The 17,890-nt window shown below is 47.0% G+C and overlaps 1 protein-coding gene across 2 annotated transcripts in view; it reads right to left on the bottom strand.

The window, feature by feature from the left end:
* Nucleotides 1-2,778: 2,778 nt before the first annotated feature.
* The window catches only part of LOC137209221 (uncharacterized), a 38,140-nt gene continuing 23,028 nt past the window's right edge, over nt 2,779-17,890 (bottom strand). For both annotated transcript variants that reach the window (XM_067710632.1, XM_067710631.1), the window contains one exon: nt 2,779-3,134. The gene's annotated coding sequence lies outside the window, so the exon portion shown is untranslated. The remainder of the gene's footprint in view (nt 3,135-17,890) is intronic.

Below are 17,890 nucleotides of genomic sequence, written 5' to 3'. Positions count from 1 at the left end.
GTGCTTTCTGGACTTGGGTGGCTATTTCCTTTCCCATGTTAGGGAAGTTTTTGACTATAATGTCTTCAAACATTTTCTCAGGTCCTTTCTCTCTCTCTCCTCCTTCTGGGACCCCTATAATGCGAATGTTGGTGCATTTAATGTTGTCCCAGAGGTCTCTTAGGCTATCTTCATTTCTTTTCATTCTTTTTTCTTTATTCTGTCCCACGGCAGTGAATTCCACCATTCTGTCTTCCAGGTCACTTATCCGTTCTTCTGCCTCAGTTATTCTGCTATTGATTCCTTCTAGTCTATTTTTCATTTCAGTTATTGTACTGTTCATCTCTGTTTGTTCTTTAATTCTTCTAGGTCTTTGTTAAACATTTCTTGCATCTTCTCGATCCTCCATTCTTTTTCCGAGGTCCTGGATCATCTTCACTATCATTATTCTGAATTCTTTTTCTGGAAGGTTGCCTATCTCCACTTCATTTAGTTGTTTTTCTGGTGTTTTATCTTGTTCCTTCAACTGGGGCATTGTCCTCTGCCTTTTCATTTTGTCTATTTTTCTGTGATTGTGGTTTTCGTTCCATGGGCTGCAGAACTGTAGTTCTTCTTGCTTCTGCTCCTAAGTTCCTTCTCTTGGATGGTCAGATCGAGGCTGGAGGAAAACTTGGGCTCCCATGAAGTCTCAGCTAAGATGCCCTTTTCTGAGGCCAGACTGCCTTTCCTCATCCTCATAGGGCTTGAAAATACCCCCAAATAGGACAGAAAGACCTAGAAAATCCCCCCAAATAGGACAGAAAGAGCCCCAGGTTAGGGCTCTTAGGTCTCCTAAGATGTGGCAGGGAGCTTTGTCCTAGGTATTGGGCTTTTGAAGAGAAGATGGAACAGGCTCCCTTGTTGCTAAGACTGAAAGTTAATAAAGCATATGAGACTTCCACATAAAATCCAATTTTGGAAAATGCTTTCAGAAATCGTTCTATTTAGCCTATAAAATTTGTATTGATTCCCTCCCTTTGTATAGGAGTCCCTCCCTCCCTTAGTTCTATTTCCCACCCCAACAGAATACTACTGGAGAACCTACCATAGCTCCCTATTATCAGATTCCACTGCCTGCCTTTGAAGACCTTTGGTATCAGGCCCTATTCACCCTACCCAGGCTGACAGCCTCTACCACTCTCTACCACTCCCCTGGCCTGCCCCCTCCTCTAGCCCCAGACTCTGCTTATTCCAGTACCCTCCACCAGGGATGTGATCCCCCTCTTCTGCCTGAAAACCCTTCCCTTCCTTTAAGGCCCAGAGCAAGTTCCAGCCCTTTTATGACTCCCCTCTCCCTCGCCCAGCCTCATCCTTCACAACTGCAGTGTAGAAAATTCAGCAGTTTTCCAATCTCATTGTATGCACTTGTTTGGTATCCCACTCCTGGGTTCCCTTCAAGCCTGGCTGTCAGACTGATCATCTCCCTCTCCCTGGGCTCAGACAACACAAGATTCCCCCACCAGCCTCAGACTCTAGGCTAAGGAGAGAGGAGGGCAGGGTACAAACACTTCATTGTTTTACTCTGCCTGCCACCTAGTTTAGAGGAATATAGAGGTCCTAGAACGGAAGTGGTATCTTAATGCGTAAGACCACCATGCAGTAGAGTTAGTGAAATCTGGATTCAAATCCCGGCTCAGACATTTCTTAGCTGATGACCTTGAGCAAGTCACCTTCAGTTTCTCTTCTGTAAAATGGGGATAATAGTGAGGAAATGATGTATTCAATATATAAAGGTATAACTGGAGTTCACCACTGGCAGAGGAAGCCAGTGGCTGGGCAAGAGATGGGGGGCCTGGGCTGCGGTGGAACAGGCACCCTGTGATAGGGACCACCTTTGACTGCCTCACCTCTGGTCCGCCTTTCCTCTAACGTTCAAAAGTCATCATCTTGACAACAGTCACGTCAATATGTAACCTTAATAAATTCTGGTAAAAAACATCACTGTGAGCTAATGTGCTCAGACTGCTTCACTTCTAAGTGGTATTTTTCTAAGCCCAGTGTATATTAAGCACCCTAGATAAGGTTCCTTTAATTCTACCTCATGTTTCAGAAGGAAATTTGAAGGCTCAGAGTGGCTCAGTGAGCAGGGCTGCAGGGCTAAGATGGGAAGTGTGGTCTCCTACCTCCTGGGCCTTTCACTCAATCCACTGAGCTCTCCTGGTTCCTCAGTTAAGGTGTCCTGGTCAGCCTCACCCTGCTTTCACTGCTGGAGGTGGCCAATGCTGCTGGGGCAGCCCAGTGGAAGGCTGCGAAAACATGAGGAACAGAAACCAGTCCTAAGTAATAGATTATTACAGGACTCTGTAATTATCCTGAAAAGGGGGCTCTTTATGAAGGAATCACAAATTAGAAAACAGTCCATTAAACCCAGACACGTCCATGCATGGGCCCAGCTGGGGAGTCTCCATCTCAGTCCCAACAATGGGCAGCTGCATGGAAACATCTGTGGCCATGTGGTACCAATGGCTCTGAGGGCAGACACTGATAGACTGTCACTTGATTACTGCATTCATTCATTCAACCTATATATAATTAAATGGGTCCATGGAGTTGCTAGAGAAAGCCAAAGTGGGAACCCATAAGAAGCTGATGTGAAAATCAAAATTCTCTCTCTTTCTCTTTCACACATGCTCCCACATAATCACACACATACATTTACAAGCAAAACTGTGGGGCATAAGAAAAAAGAGAAAATGGGCACACATTCAATTTTCCCTATCCCTAACTTCCCAGGGGAAAAAAAAATCTAACAGTATAGAAGGATTTTTAAAATTTTATTTTATTTAGTTTTGGCTGGATCAGGTCTTAGTTGCAGCACGCAGGATCTTCGTTGAGGCATGTGGGATCTTTCGTTGTGGTGTGTGGGCTCCTCTCTAGTTGTGATGTGCAGGTTTTCTCTTCTCTAGTTGTGGCACACAGGCTCCAGGGCACCTGGGCTCTGTAGTTGTGGTGCGCGGGTTCCAGAGTGCGTGGGCTCTGTAGTTTGCGGCTGGCGGGCTCTAGTTGAGGTGCACAAGCTCAGTAGTTGTGGCACGTGGGCTTAGTTGCCCGGCGGCACGTGGGATCTTAGTTCCTCGAACCTATGTCCTCTGCATTCGAAGGCGGATTCTTTACCACTGGACCACCAGGGAAGTCCCAATACAGAAGGATTAAAAGTATATAAGATAAAACAAATTAAACTGTATACTTCAAATGGTGAATTTTATTGAATGTAAATTATATCTTAATACCAGAATTTTTTTTGAGTATATATATACAAAAATTTAAGTGGATCACAGTCCTAAATGGAAGAACTAAACTATAAAAACTCTTAGAAGAAAATATAGGAGTAAATATTCATGATCTTGGATTAGGCAATGATTTCTTAGATATGACACCAAAAAGACAAGTTTAAAAGAAGATCAACAAGTTGGACTTTATAAAATTTTAAAACATTTTTGCTCCAAAGGACATAATCAAGAAAGTAAGAAGACAGCTCACAGACTGGGAGAAAATATTTTGCAAATCATATATAAGATAAGTGATTTTCACCTAGCATACATAAAGAACTCTTGCATCTTAATTAAAAAATGAGCAAAAGATCTGAATAGACATTTCTTCGAAGAAGATATACAGGGACTTCCCTGGTGGCAGAGTGGTTAAGAATCTGCCTGCCAATGCAGTGGACAGGGGTTCGATCCCTGGTCTGGGAAGATCCCACATGCCTCTGAACAACTAAGCCTGTGAGCCACAACTACTGAGCCCACACACCACAAACTACTGAAGCCCACGCACCCTACAGCCCATGCTCTGCAACAAGAGAAGCCACCGCAATGAGAAGCCCATGCACCGCAAGGAAGAGTAGCCCCGGCTCACCACAACTAGAGAAAGCCCACTCGCAGTGATGAAGACCCAATGTAGCAAAAACAAAAACAAACAACCAAAAAAACTTGTGAAAAAAAATTTTTTTTAAAGATATACGAACGCCCTATAAGCATTTATGAAAAGATGTTTAACATTACTGGTCAGTAGGGAAATGTAAATCAGCGCTACAGTGGGATACCATTTCATACTACCAGAGTGGCTATAATCAAAGAGGTGGATAAGAACAAGTATTGGCAAGGATGTGGAAAAACTGGCACCCTCATACATTGCTGGAGGGATTGTAAAATGGTAGAGCCATTTTGGAAAATGGTTTGGTAGTTCCTCATAATGTTAAACATGCAGTTACCATATGACCCAGCAATTCCACTTCTCAGTATATACCCAAGAGAAATGAAAACATATGTCCACACAAAAACTTATACATGAATTTTCATAGCAGCATTATTCATAATATCGAAGTGGAAACAACCCAAATGTCCATCAACAGATGAATGGATAAACAAAACATGATATACCCATATAACAGAATATTATTTTTCAATAAAAAGAAATGAAGTAATAATCCATGCTACCACATTTGATGGGCCTCAAAAACGTTATGCTAATTGAAAGAAGCAAATCACAAAAGACCATATATTGTATGATTCCATGGATATGAAATGTCCAGAATAAGCAAATCATAGAAATAGAAAGATTAGTTGCTTAGGCCTGGGGGACTGGGAGGAGTTGGGGGTGAATGCTAATAGGTATAGAGTTTCTTTTTGGGGTGATGATAATATTCTAAATTAGTATATTCACAGAGTTGCAGAACTCTGTGAATATACTAAAAACCATTAATATAATAACTGTTATATAATTAGTAATATAATAATTAATATAATAAAATTAATATAATTTAATAGGTGAAATTTATGGTATGTAAATTATATCAATAAAACTGTTTTTTAAGTACATGTTTTTCAAATCCATAGAATTGAACACCTAATAAAAGGGCACATTTTACTGTATGCAAATTATACCTCAATTAAAAAAATTTTAACACACATGAAAAAGTACATAAAATGAGCTCTAGAAGTTTTAAAACATAAATTATAGCTCCATAATTAGGGTCCCATTTAGTGTAAATACGGTAAATTTTTCACTAAGTAAAGGAAAGCAAAGAGAAGCCATGAGCCTTTTGGTTCAAATTTTATATATTGTCTGTCTCTGCTAACAGAATGTCAGCCTACATTTTTTGTGTGCCTAGAACAGTGCCTGGCTCATAGAAAATTCTCAATGCACATGTATGGAAGAAAAGAAGGACAGAAAGGATCATGACATCTCAAATCCACCATCTCCTGGAGAGGCCCGCTGGAGCCACTTCCAAACACTTTTTTTTTAAATTGTGATAAAATACACATAACATAAAATTTACCATCTTAACCATTTTTAAGTGTACAGTCCAGTAGTGTTAAATATATTCACATTGCTGTGAAACCAAGCTCCAGAACGTTTTCATCTTGCAAAATGGAAATTTTATACCCATTAAATAACAATATCCCATCCCCCACTGCCACCCAGCCCCTGGCAATCACCATTCCACTTTGTGTCTCTATGAATTTGATGTCTCTAGATACAACACATAAGTGGAATCATACAGTATTTGTCTTACTGTGCCTGGTTTACTTCACTCAATACAAGGTCTTCAAGGTTCAATTATATTGTAGCAAATGTCAGAATTTCCTTCCTTTTTAAAGCTGGATAACATTCCACTGTATGGATATACCACATTTTGCTTTACCTTTCATCCATCAACGGACATTTGGGTTGCTTCCATCTTTTGGCTATTGTGAATGATGCTGCTATGAACGTGGGTGTACAAATCTCTTTGAGACCCTGCTTTCACTTTTTTGGGGTATATACTCAGAAGTGGAATTGCTGGATCATATGATAATACTAGTTCTAACTTTTTGAGGAACCACTATACTGTTTTCTATACAATTTGCACCAGTTTAAATTCCCACCAACAGTGCACAATACTTCTAAGCACTTTTATGCCTCTCCACATCTCAGCCCAGGTCCAAATTACCCCAACAGTCAAGCCCACTGCACCCACGCCTACAGGTAGTAAGGTGTAAAGAGCCAAATGAGGGCGATGGATCTGCAGTATCCTATATGTTCTAGGAATTTGGAGACAGAGTGAGGACAGGTTCCCAGAGGAGGACAGATGAGAGTTCAGCCCTGAGCATGTGAAGGCAGCTTTTCTCATTCTCTCACCTAGGCCTCCCCCCAGCCCACATTCCCATTCCCTCGGAGGGGAGGGGAGGGGGTAATCTGGGGGCTGGTGACAGAATAGTAGAGCTGATTTGGGCTGGCACATCTCAGAGGACAGGAGAGGGGCTTGGGTTCCCAGGAGAGAAGGGCTGAGGACTGGAGAACCTGCCCCAGTGGCCCCTAACCAATTCTCATCCTCCAAAAATTTTGACTTTTGCTATCACTGACTGAGCAAATATATTACAAACCTGTGACTTCAGTAACAATGTTAAGTGAATACATATTTTACTCACCAAAATTGCATCTACGGACATTTAAAAAGCAGCAGGACAAATGTGAGCCAGATGTGCTGTGGACACAGTGTACAGATGACACCGGGCAATCCTCCTTGGAACCTGCCAGCCCCCGGTGATAACTTCAAACCCTCTTTTAAGTCCCCCCAGAAGTTGGAAGCTGGAAGAATGGGAACTGCACACTCCACCAAGGGGCTAGAGGAAGGGCAGACCTAGGGCTTATATTTATCTCTACATCTTTAACTCACTTCACATATCACCATTCCTATGAAGGAAGTACTGTTATTATTATTCCCATTTTACAGATGAGGAAACCAAGGAACATGGAGCAATGGAATGAGCTTCAACGGGAGAGGAGAGACCCGCAGTCTAGCATGATTTTGCCATTGACCTTGTTCCTTTATCTTTGAACTGAGGGGGTGGGACTGGATGACATCAAGAGCGATTCTTTACAGCAGAGCTCAGCTGCCAGCTGCTGCCTCTCCCCAGCCCCACCCTGTCACTGTTCCCTGGGTTCAAGCCTGGGGTGGGTTGGGGGTGGGGGCAGGAGGAAGAACAGAGGCCGCCCTGCAGGGCACTGGGCAAATGCTTGACTGCTTTCTGGGGCAAGTCCAAGTCTGGAAGGAGAACGTTAAGAAGAAATTTCCATGGCCCTTTCCTCAGCCAGGGATTTTCCACTCTGCCCAGGCAGACATGCCTCTCCCAGGACCTGGCAATCCACAGGTGTTAATGAACGGCTGGGCTGAGTGCTAGGAAGAGTGTAAGACCTGATTCTGGTTCCAGCCCTAGGAAAAGGGGCAAGTCTGTGGGGAAGGCATGACTGCCCCAGAAAGATGAAGAGGCAAGATGGGAACTGGGATGTTGTAAAACAAAGTGTTCAGTCTTAGAAGAATCCCAGAGAGAGACCAGTGGGGACAGGAACCATCAGGGGAAACTTCCTAGAAGAGGGGACCTGAGCTGGAGGGCCAGAGGAGGGAGGAGGTTTTCCGGGGCAGACAGGAGAGAGGAGAGCAGATGAGATGGGGAATAACGTTGGACCAGCTTTACAAAGGTTGCCATGAACACAGGGATAGTGCAGTGGCCAGGAGAGAGTTGGATGAGAGAAGTGGAAAGTTTGGTGAAGCAGATGGTGCAATACAGGAGACAGATTGCAGTCACAGGGGCTTCGCAGTGGCCTTTGCACTAGCTGTTCCCTCTGCCGGAAACACCCTTCCCTCACAGCGTCACGTGGTGGTTCCACGTCGGTCATGCTCCACAGGGGAACCTTCCCTCGCCACTCCTGCTACAGCAGCCTCTAGCAACATCTCCGTGCTTCATTTTCTCCCGAGCACTCACTACCTGCACATTCCCTGTTTCTTTCAGCGGCCACCTCCCTCCTGGAGGATGGGAGTTCCACAAGGGCAGAGGCTGTGATCTGGCTTGCTCTTCATCGACTCCTCAGAGCCAGGCACATAGCAGCCCTCCATAAATATTGTTGAGTTTAATTGAACTGCAACTGGGTGCTATGATAAAAGGAAGCCTATAATAATATTGTCGTCTTTTTCCTGAGCACTACTATATGCCAGGCACTGTGCTAAGCGCTTTACAAACATTATCTCATTTATTCCTCTGAACAATTCTGTGAGGGAGGTACTACTATTATCTCTCTCTTAAAGGTGAGGAAATTGAGGTCCAGAGAGACTGGTTACGTTGCTCAAGGATACACAGAACCAAAATTTGAACCCACACGTTTACCCTCTCGACTAGCACTATCTGATAGAAATAAGAGCCACATAAGTAATTGAAAATGTTTCTAAACATTTTCTACGTTACAAAATAATTAGGCAAAGGTAATTTTAATAATAGTTTAAACATTTAATAATATTTAAAAATTTAATCTGATATATTAAAATACTATCATTTCAACACATAATCAATATAAAAATATTAATGAGATATTTTTACATTTTATTTTACTAAGTCTTCAAGATCTGGTGGCTAGTTTACATGTAAAACCCTTGCTAAATTTTTCTCAGAAAACGATCTGTATTTAGAGTTCCTAAAATCTGCAGTTGAAAAAGTAGATCCTCACATTCAAGTTGTTCCAAACATACTTGTGTTTTCTAAGCACTGCATGGAGTAGCACTTTTTAAGCTTAAATGTAAACTGGTTAAAATTAAATAACATGATAACTCAGTTCCTTGGCTGCACTAGTCACATTTCAAGTGCCCAACAGCCACTCGTGACTAGTGGCCACTGTGGGCTGTGCAGCCTCATCTGGTGTGAAGGCAGGTTGGGTGCGAGAGGCCCGGGGGAGGGATTTGGAGCAGACTGGGGAGTGGCTGTGGAAGGGAAAGGGTGGAGAGCTGAGGTGGCAGACCTGGGCCCACCTAAAAATGAGGCGGGATGACCAGTCACGAATCCCACCAAGTAGCACATGTCTGGCCCACTCACAAGAGGATCCCCTCCCATGGGCGCTATGTGGGTCTGGGCTTCTGCCCACCAAGAAAGCGATGGCCCTAAGACCCCTGGGTGGAGCAAACGGTGGCTCCTCTCAAAGCTTCTATCCCTTCCAGCACCACTATTGAAGGGGTCCTAGTGGGGGTGCCTGGATCTGGGCAGGCTCAAGCTGGGGATGGAATGATCTCCCTCTGCCCTCCCAGACCTGTGGGCAGCTGGAGGGCGTGGTCAGGAGTGGGGCCCTGGCTAAACAACTCTGGAGTCAAGTACACCTGAGTTCCAAACCCAGCTCAGCCAATTCTTTGCAGTGTGACCTCAGACAAGTCAAGTCCCCTCTCTGAGCTCTGGCTTCCACATCTAGAAAATGAAGACCAATAATGAAATGCTTGAGACTCTGATGATACCTACAGACTGCCCAGCTCATAGTAAGTGGTCAATTAACAACAGCTAGTCTTCCTAGATAATATCCTTTTCCTGTTAAAAACAAGAAAGTAGACTGGAGAATGTTCGCGATCACTGGAAAGGAAACAGTCCAAAGTGAGCTGTAGACGGAGTGAGTTAATCTGGGTGTGTGAGGTCTCCCTCTTCAGGGCTCCCGCACTTCCCCTCTGTGACACAGACCCGGTGAACTGCTGGGAGCGGGGAGGGGGATATGCCACTCCCACAGGCCCTGGGTGCTGAAGCATGACGTAAGAATGGCCAAGAGCCACCTTCCAGAAATGGGGAGGGTGAGTCAAACTGAATCAGGTGAGGTCACCCTGGGTCCCTGCAGTTACTCAGAGTGACCCTGGTACATGTCTGGCAGGAGTGATGGGTGAACTGGGCTCCAGGAAAGCAGGTGGGGCAGGAAACCACCCAAGACAAGGAAACTGAAGGATGGAAACTCCTGGCAGGCAGAGCATGGCCTGAGAGGCAGCAGGCAGAGGCCGAAAGTGGCCTTGGTATGGGTATTTCTGAGGGTGAGGCAGCTCCAACTCCCTCTCCCAGTCAGCACCCCACTTGAGCCAGGAATACTGGTCCTGGAGCCCAGCCTTCCCCAGTTCAACTCTCCAGCCCCCAAACCTTTGCTCTGCTGGGTCCTCCCAAGTGCGGGAGCTGAGACAGCCCTGAGCCGACCTCTGTGGTCTCTCTTGGCTCTTCACTTTGTCCTGCCAACATTCTCAACATTTCCTCCCTTGTCTGTCCCCCGCTACTGGGACTGGTGCCTCTGGAGGTAGGACAAGTGTGTCTTGCTCACTGCTATATGTCCCAGGCACAGCTCAGACCCCACTGAGTGCTTAGGAGATACTTGCTGGGGCAATAGACTCACGACCTTGGTGGGTTCTCATCGCATTTCTAACGCTCGTTATGTGGCTGGGGGTCAGCCTCTCCGAGCCCTGTCTCCACATCTGTAAAGTAGGAAACATAATCCCCACGAAGAGCCTGGGAGAACCAGGTCAGAAAGTGGGGAGGATGAAGCGTCCAGCCAGCTCTAGGAAGTTTCTGATGGGTCACACTTCAGACACAGCTGTGAGCAAGTCACCCTACAGAAGAGGAAACTGAGGCACAAGGAAGCCACGCTAAAAGCCTGCCCTCCCTGCCCCACCCGCACCCCCACCCCCAGCCCTGGTTTCTCCCTCTGGGATCTCTGGTTAGATCACTCTCATTCAATTTCCCTGGGAGTTTCAATCCAGAGGTCCTGAAGCGTGCCATCCTGTCCCTGCTTTGGGAGATGGCCTTTCCCCATCATCTTCCTGTATGGGATAGGGCCTGGCTCCTGGCGGTAGGGAGGGTGCCAGAGACAGCACACATGGCTGCCTCTGGTGCTGGGTGCTGGGGTCACAAAGCCTGGGCTGTGTGTGTGCGTGTTCATCACTCCAAAAATATTCACTGGATCCTCACTACACCCCAAGACGGAGGCAATTCAGCCTAATGGTGAGATGCTGGGATCCTTCCTAAGTTTCAGTCTCCTACCTGAAAAAGAGGGCTCTGAGCATGACGCACGTCCAGTACTCAGCACAGGGCCCAGCTCATCATTAACACTTAAGATATAGCAAGTGTTTTTGTTTGTTTGTTTTTTAGACTGTCTGCCCTGTGACGGCACGAGGGACACTTGTTTTGGCCATTCTTACCCACAGCCTCTACCTTTAGTAGATGCCCAGGTAGGTGAATGAATGAGTGGAAGGAAGGAGAGAAGGAAGCGATGGAGGGAGGAGGAGGGGGAGAAGAGAGGAAGGAGCAGCTCCGTTCTGGGCTCTCCCAGTTTCCGTGCCCACTGCACCCTCCCTCTCCCACCCAGGAGCTGCCTCAAGGCTCCTATCACTGTGTGCTGCTGCATGTGGTCTAGGGAGGAGAGTTGAGCTGAGATGCGAGTGCTGGGTCTAAACCCTGTTGCCAGCTGACTGAACTTAGCCTCCTCAGTGTTCTCCTCTGTAAAATGAGGATGATCGTACCAACTACCTCACTGAATTGTAGGAAGGTCCAAAAGATGTCTGTGAATACACTGAATACGTTTGTACACTGAAGAGTGTTAGGGATTAACCTGGTGGAGTGATAGGCAGTGTGGGCTCTGGAACCAGACTTCCTACATTCAAATTCCTGCTCCACTGATTGCAAACCTTGGGCAAGATGCTTAACCTCTCTGGGCCTCAGTTTCCTTATCTGTAAAACAAGGAAAATTACGGTACTCACTTCAGAGTTGTGAGATTTAAATGAGATAATGTATGAGAAGCTCTTAGATCAGTGGAGAGTGCATGGCAGGCACTCAATAAATGGTGGCCATGATAACAAAGCCTGCTCTCAGGAAGGATTCTGTGAATTATTTCTCACTAAAGTGTGAATGAGTAACAAGACTATGCCCCCTCTCTCAGAGGAATTTGAATCTTAACAGGAATTAAAGGAGTGAAATCCCATCTAATGATAGAATTTTTAAAAGTAAAGAAGGGGGCTTCCCTGGTGGCGCAGTGGTTAAGAATCCGCCTGCCAATGCAGGGGACACGGGTTCGAGCCCTGGTCTGGGAAGATCCCACATGCTGCGGAGCAACTAAGCCCGTGCGCCACAACTACTGAGCCTGCGCTCCAGAGCCTGTGAGCCACAACTCCTGAAGTCCGGGTGCCTAGAGCCCGTGCTCTGCAACAAGAGAAGCCACTGCAGTGAGAAGCCCACACACCGCAACGAAGAGTAGCCCCCGCTCACCGCAACTAGAGAAAGCCCGCACGTAGCAACAAAGACCCAACACAGCCAAAAATAAATAAATAAAATAAATACATTAAAAAAAAAAGTAAAGGAGGAATATAGTGGGTAGACAAGGGCCTTCCTAGGGTCCCTCACAAGCACGGTTGCTGCCTGCTGCACAAATGCTGCCAGGTCCCAGAGGAGGACCACACACAGGGGAAGGGAGAACACAGTCTCAGTCCCCAAGTAACCTCCCCTCTGCTTGGAGAAACAGGAAGCAACTAGACCCCAGGACAGTGCATAACTTCAGCTAAATATGGAGTGCCTTTGGCAGCATGGTGGGCAACAGCCCAGGCCCAGCTATCAGAAAGGCTCCAGGAACCCTCTCGGGAACAACAGGAGCCAGGGCCAGAGGTGGGGATGGGCACCAGATGCGATGAGGACTGACCTGGGACCAGTGAGGAAGGGGTGGGGAGCCTCATCTTCCACATCTATGTTTTCTCTACTAGGACCTTAGTACCAGGCTGGCACCTGTAGTAGAAGGGCCATGCATTCTGGAGTCAGACTGCCAGGGCTCAGTCCAGGCTCTACCTCTTTTCAACTGTGTGACATTTTGACCTCAGCGTGGAGGACACAGGTAGAGTTAGAAGCTGGCATCCATCTCCCATCTCTTCCGGTTCTTCTTTGGAGAAACATTCCTCCCGTCTTCCTTTTCAGCTCATTGGAACAGGTGAGGCTGCAGTCATGGGGCCTGTGACCAGACCCACCAATCAGCAATAAATCTTCCTGGGCAGGGCCTTTTATGTGTGGTCATGTGACCACCAACTGTCTAATTAGAGTAAATCCTGGGACCTGTGTCGCAATTGCTAAGAAGAGACCCTTTTCTACTAACCTGGAATTTGGGATGTTATGAACCTGGAGCCCCCGAAGACCACTCATGGCAGAGTGGAAGGATTCAGTGTTTATGACGTTTTTGAGCCTCCTTCAGTTTCCCAGAGCCAGTAAATTCTCTTCTTGGCATAAACCCATTTGAGTCAGGCTTTCTGTCATTTGCATCAGAAAGAGTCTGAAATTTCCATGGTGAACTTTCTTAACCTCTCTATAAATTTCATTTTCCTCATCTACAAAAAGGGGATGATGGTAATAGCATTTCTCAGGAGAAAGGAAGGGTTGTTCTAGGATGATTAAAAGAATTGGTCAGGGTCCAACACTTCACATAGAGCCTGACATATGTTAGACATTCAAAAAGCATCAACTTTTAGGTGCTCTGTAAGTGTTTGTTAATGAATCTGGCCCCAGGAGGTGAACTGCAAGGGCATCTGGGAAAAAGCCTCTTCCTGTAACTCTGAGGGGTCCCAGGAATCTCTGGGGGTGGTGGTGGTGTGGGGGGCACTCTGCAGGGAGGACTACCTTGTCCATGCAGATCACAGGTACCACCAAGAAAGACTCTAGTGGGGGTCATGATTAATTTTCCTAGCCCTCACGATCTAATCAAGCCCATTTTACAGGTGAAGGATGTGAGGCTCAGAGATCATGTCCAATCCAATGCTAAATCCAGCGCCCCTCTACTGGCTCAGTCCCTCCCTTGGAGCACGTCAGTGTGGTCCCATGGTGGGGCGAGGTCTCAATCCCAGCTAGGCTAAATTAAGTGGGTCCGTTGTTGTTAAATGAGGGCTTCCATTAGCAATTCTAGACAGTTTTGAAAGGGCAAAAAGGAGTTATAAACACTCTCTCCCTTCCTCCCTGAGGGCGGCTCTATCTTTAACCCGCAGTCTCCTGCACAGGGAACTTTCTGGAGAAGGCTCCAGGCGGTTTACCCCCCAGAGAGAGCCTGACGGCAGTTTTGCTAGAGGAAACCACGCAAGCCTCAAGGCTTGGCACGACCCTTCCTTCCGGACAGGCCAGGATGCCTGGAGGTGGGGGTGGGAACGGCACCTCCTACTTCCCTCCCGATAACCCGCCAACCCCCGCCGGATCTTTCTCACGTCTGGGAATTGAGCTCACCTTGGGCTTTTCCCACGTAGCCTCCTTGAGCCTCAGTTTCCTCACCTGTAAAACGGCACCCACCTATTTCAGGGTCGTTTTGAGGGCATAACGGAGGGAAAAGTCCCAGGGTGTTCAGCGCAAGGATCGGCAAAAAGTCATGAGTGTTCGAACCTCGCCCCAAACAGAGAGAGGGAGGCACCTGTGTGCTGGCGAGGACAGAGAGGATTCGAACCCGGGTCTTTTGTGACTCCAAGCCGACCTTTACCTCCAGTAACCTCTGCCTCTTTTACTAGTGAGATCCTCCCCACCCCCTTCCCTAATACTTTTCCTCCTCAGCCTCCCCCCACTCCCCGCCTCCACCTGACAGCCCTTGGGGACCTCCCAGCCGCAGCCCCAAGGAGCCAGACCTCCCGGGCCTGAACTGCTGGTAAGAAAAACTGTTTCCTCCCCGGTCCATTCACCCAGCTCCATGTCTAGCCAGCCCCGCCAGAGGAAAAGGCCAGCGAGATGCTCCCCACCTCCACCCACGACCGACTCCTGGACACAGCTCCACTGTAGCCAGGATGTCCATGAGAAGTGGGATCATGTGCCCGTGGGTCTTCCTGCCGGATGGGAAGCGAAACCTGTCACCCCCTCTAATGCCCCAGTGGGGTCTCACCCAGTCTGCCTCGGGTTGGTGCCTTCCGATAGCGGAGGCGGAATCTCAACCTCCGTGGCCAATGAAAAGGCTCACGGGGGTGCTTTTAGTTGTCACGGCAACAGGGAACTGTATCTTGCTACCCCCATCCGGCGGAGCCCACTCTTCCAGGGACCAGCCAGGTCACAGTCTGCGGCCCCAGTTCTACCTTAGGTTGGGGGGGGGGCGGGTGTCAAAGTAGAGGGCCAGTTAGGGCCCAAACCCTTCACAAATGCTGACCGTGTAGGTGAGCCCCACGTGAACAGCACTGCTAAGAGAAGGCTGCCTGCAGAAGGAACACTACGTACGAGTAGCGTTCTGTTAGAAGGGACAAGGACACCCAATGTACTGTATTGGAGCGGCCGGAGCACTGCAGGGGCAGGGCACAGGGCTGGGCAAATTTAGGTAGAAATGAGTGGAGTAGGTGCTTAGCACGCAGTTTAAGGCTTCCAAGCCGAGACTCACCCAGGACAGGGTGGGGGACCAAGATGAGCAGCCACAGCCGAACTGTGGGTCTCACAGACCTTCAGGCAGGAAGAGAGAACCAAGGGTCACCGAGGCCACTACCTTGCCTCTGGGCAGCTTGCACTCCATCTTCAGTACAGTTACGTCCAGCCTTGGGCACTCATTAACCTCGTCCTCTACCCAGGAAAGAGAAAGGTGACCAGGTTCATTGTCCCCATTTTACAGATGAGAAAACTGATGCCTGCCTGGTAAAGTATCTCACCCTTGGGCCCTAGGGCCCGGCGTTGGGTCCAAGCAGGGCTCTCCAGGCCTTTAATTCCCTGGCGTGGTAGCTTGTCCAAGGAAGCCCCATGCCACTGTTCTGATGCTGTCCACCCTTGCTGATGATACAGGGATGCTGGGGCCACCTGAGCTGCATATTTAACAAGGCAGGTGAAATAGCACAGAGAACCCCGCCCCTGCCTCTGATGGCTCTGGGGGTGGGGGGTGCAGTAAGTGCCTCCTTGGTCACTCTGAGAGTGAATGCAGCATCACTCCACACTCCCCTTCTCAAGAAGCCCACAGTCTAGCATGTAAATTGGTGAAGCCACCATGGAAAATAGTACGGAGGTTCCTTAAAAAACTAAAAATAGGGCTTCCCTGGTGGTGCAGTGGTTAAGAATCCGCCTGCCAATGCAGGGGACACGGGTTCGAGCCCTGGCCCGGGAAGATCCCACATGCCGCGGAGCAACTAAGTCTGTGCGCCACAACTACTGAGCCTGCACTCTAGAGCCCGTGAGCCACAACTACTGAAGCCCATGAGCCACAACTACTGAAGCCCGCGAGCCACAACTACTGAAGCCTGCGCGGCTAGAGCCCATGCTCCGCAACAAGAGAGGCCACCGCAATGAGAAGCCCGTGCACTGCAACGAAGAGTAGCCCCACTAGTCACAACTAGAGAAAGCCCGCACGCAGCAACGAACCCAACGCAGCCAAAAATAAATAAACAAAATAAGTAAATTTTAAAAAAGATCCTAAAAATAGAGTTACCATATGATCCAGCAGTCCCACTCCTGGACATATATCTGGAGAAAACTCTAATTTGAAAAGACACACGCACCCTAATGTTCACTGCAGCACTATTTACAATAGCCAAGACAAGGAAGCAACCTAAATGTCCATTGACAGATGAATGGATAAAGATGTGGTATATAGACACAATGGAATACTGCTCAGCCATTAAAAAGAATGAAATAATGCCATTTGCAGCAACATGGATGGACCTAGAGATTATCATACTAAGTGAAGTAAATCAGAAAGAGAAAGACAAATACCATATGATATCACTTATATGTGGAATCTAAAAAAAATGATACAAGTGAACTTATTTACAAAACAAAAACAGACTCACAGACATAGAACTAACAAGCTTACAGTTACCAAAGGGGAAAGGGTGGGGAGGGATAAATTAGGAGTTTGGGATTAGCAGATACAAACTACTATATATAAAATAGATAAACAACAAGATCCTACTGTATAGCACAGGGAACTGTATTTAATATCCTGTAATAAACCATAATGGAAAAGAATATGTATATGTATGAATAACTGAATCACTTTGTTGTATACCAGAAACTAACACAACATTGTAAATCAACTATACTTCAATTAATACGAAAAAGAGGAAGAAGAAGCAGCCCACAGTCAAACAGAGAGACAGACCTTCAAGGACCTCACAAGTGTGAATAAATGCTGCAGGGACAACCTGGACAGAACACAGAGACCTCACAAGAGAAGGGGTGCCTGAGCCTGCCCAGCAAAGCCAGGGGAGACCTCACAGAGGAGGCAGCCTTTCAGAGGTCACGAGACACGTAGGCCTTTGCCAGGCAGATGAGCAAGGGAAGGGAGTCCCAGGCAGAAGGAATAACATCTCCAAAGACCTAGAGGCCTGGGCGAGCCTGATGCATGGGGAAACCGCAAGTCAGGAGGACTGCGACAGGACCTAGGCTGTGGAGTGAATGCCCAGGACAGGACTGTGTGCCCTGCAGTTGGCTGTTTCAATACCCTTCTGAACCAGCAGGTACCCACATTTGTTTTTCTCCAAATGGTAGAGTCATAGACCCTCCAGAACCACTTCTGAAAATCCCACTTTGAGAAACACTGGATTAGAAGCTAACCACTGTCAACTACGGCTATACGCCAACAACGTGGATGAAATTCATGGTATCAGGTTGAGAGAAAGAGGCCAGGGACCAAAGAGTCATTCTATATGACCCACTTATATCAAGTTCAAAGGAGTCAGGATAGTGGTTACCTCTGGGGAGTGTGGAAGGTCTTAAGGAGGGTGTCCAGGGGACAGTAATAATATTGTGTTTCTTGATCTGAGTGTTGGTTTCACAGATGTGTTCTCTTTGTGAAAATTCATCCAGCTCTATACTTCAGCTTTGTATATTTTTCTGCACGTAGCTTCTACTTTAAAAAGAAAAAAGACTGCTTTCCATAAACATCAATGCAAAGGTAGATACCAAAATTTTGTGCTCACATAATCGGCTGTAAGCAAGGCATCCAGATGATATAGAATATGTTTATATTGATTTTTTTTTAGAGTATTCCAAAATGAAAACACAAACATTTTATTGTCTCATAGAGGGCTCTCAAGCTCCAGAGAACCCATCCATATACACACCCCCGGGGCCTGAAAAACCCCAGCTCAAGAGGAAGCATTACAATGCTCAGTCCTGGGCCTGGGAGATGGAAGATAAA

Source organism: Pseudorca crassidens, chromosome 16 (genome assembly GCF_039906515.1).
Source record: "Pseudorca crassidens isolate mPseCra1 chromosome 16, mPseCra1.hap1, whole genome shotgun sequence".
Classification (NCBI taxonomy): Eukaryota; Metazoa; Chordata; class Mammalia; order Artiodactyla; family Delphinidae; genus Pseudorca; species Pseudorca crassidens.
Note: the sequence above shows the minus strand (reverse complement) of the source record. Positions and strands in the feature narration are given on the sequence as shown.